General features: G+C 38.4%; 1 pseudogene; it reads left to right on the top strand.

Moving 5' to 3' along the window:
• Positions 1-1,067: 1,067 nt before the first annotated feature.
• On the top strand, positions 1,068-1,413 carry LOC112392505 (protein yippee-like 1 pseudogene; annotated as a pseudogene).
• The last annotated feature ends 213 nt before the right edge of the window (positions 1,414-1,626 follow it).

Raw genomic sequence — 1,626 nt, 5'->3', positions numbered from 1 at the left:
ATTATTGCTGATATATACAATGTATAATTTTGTATATTGACCATATATTTGGCAAGCTTGCTAAATTAGCCTATTCTAAATAATTTATAAAGTAATTTGGATTTTCTATGATGTATCAAGTGTTTGATTTCTTCTTTTATAGACATTATTCTTTTCTCTTTTTTTTTTGTTCTTTATTGTGCTGGCTGCCTAGGCTCTTTAATGCAAATGTTGAATAGACAATGGTGATAGTGGATATATTTGTCTTGTTTCTTATTTCAAAAAGGAGACGTAGCTTTCAGTATTTCAACATGAGGGTAATGTTTCTTGGAGGTTACTTGTGAGTACTCTATGAAATTAAGGAAGTTTCATTCTATTGCCAGCTTTCCATGAGTTTATTATCATAAATATTAATTTTTAATGGGCTTTCTGCATCTATGGAGATAATCTTATGATTTTCCTCCTTTGTTCTTTCATACAGTGTATTACATTGTTTGATATTTGAATTCTGAACCAGCCTTACATTTCTGGCACCAAAAAACAAAAAAAACCCACCTCTCCCCCCCCCCAAAAAAAAACTTGGCCCTGATATAGTATCCTTTTTATATATTGCTGGATTCAGTTTTCTAACACTAATTTTGGATTTTTTAATCTATATTCATGAGTGAGATTGGCCTGTAATTTAACTTTTCCATAACGGTCGCATCAGATGATGTTATCAAGATTAAGCAGGTCTTATCAAATGAGCTTGGTCCATGACAGGGAGAATGCTTCATGCCACATGGAGGAGCCGTCAGCCACCGGCTGCCTGATGGCCTGAGCAAGCAGTACCCAGACATGCAGTGAACTGACTGACTGCTGATCTAGCTGGTAGCAGTGCATACCTGGCCAGATGGGTGCTGTGGGCTAGGACTGTGGGCAGGGGAGCTGGCCAGGCCACAGACAGTTGAGCATGCACTGTGACATCTTCTACTCTGCCCATCTGTATACATCCTTCAAAATAACAGCTTTTGCCTCAGTATTCCAGGGTTTCTTTCCTCACAGAATCCAACAGAGTTGCAGTTCTGAGTAGAAAACGTCCAGCAGAGATGATGAAAATGACAAACTCCGTAACTTTCCAAGGTTACCTGTCAAACTGTCACTGAATTTACTGCTATATCCACTGCAAAGCTCATTTAGCATCATGCTGTCTTGATATCCAAGTCCTTTCGTGTTAGTCAACATCAAGCCCACCTCTTTAATTCTGGGTGAATGTGGGCTGTGACCCAGCCGAGGACAGGCCCTCTCCCTGGTGAACATGCTGTAGTGGATATCTATTGTGAAAATTATAAAATTACTCTTGGTTGGAAATATGAACTTGCCTTTGAGAGCAACAGCGATAAGAGATGAAAGTTTATTACTGAACTTGCTCATGTGTTCAAAGACAATTGTTGAGAGTGAAAACTTTCCGTTCTATTTTGAATCCATTTTTGTGAAAGAGACTGTAAACAAGATAGAAACAAAGGAGCCCCATGGATGACAATATTTCTTGAACTTTAACCTCACAGACTAGCTGCAAAGCTCATGACACTCTATGATTTCTCTGGTTATTCTTGGAGAAGATGGCCCCTTCTTGTATATATCTCCTCATCTTTAAGTTATTTCTGA

The sequence above is a fragment of the Neophocaena asiaeorientalis genome, unplaced genomic scaffold, assembly GCF_003031525.2.
Source record: "Neophocaena asiaeorientalis asiaeorientalis breed wild unplaced genomic scaffold, Neophocaena_asiaeorientalis_V1.1 scaffold256, whole genome shotgun sequence".
Taxonomy (NCBI): domain Eukaryota; kingdom Metazoa; phylum Chordata; class Mammalia; order Artiodactyla; family Phocoenidae; genus Neophocaena; species Neophocaena asiaeorientalis.
The sequence above is the reverse complement of the archived record's forward strand: the minus strand, read 5'-3'. Positions and strand labels throughout refer to the sequence as shown.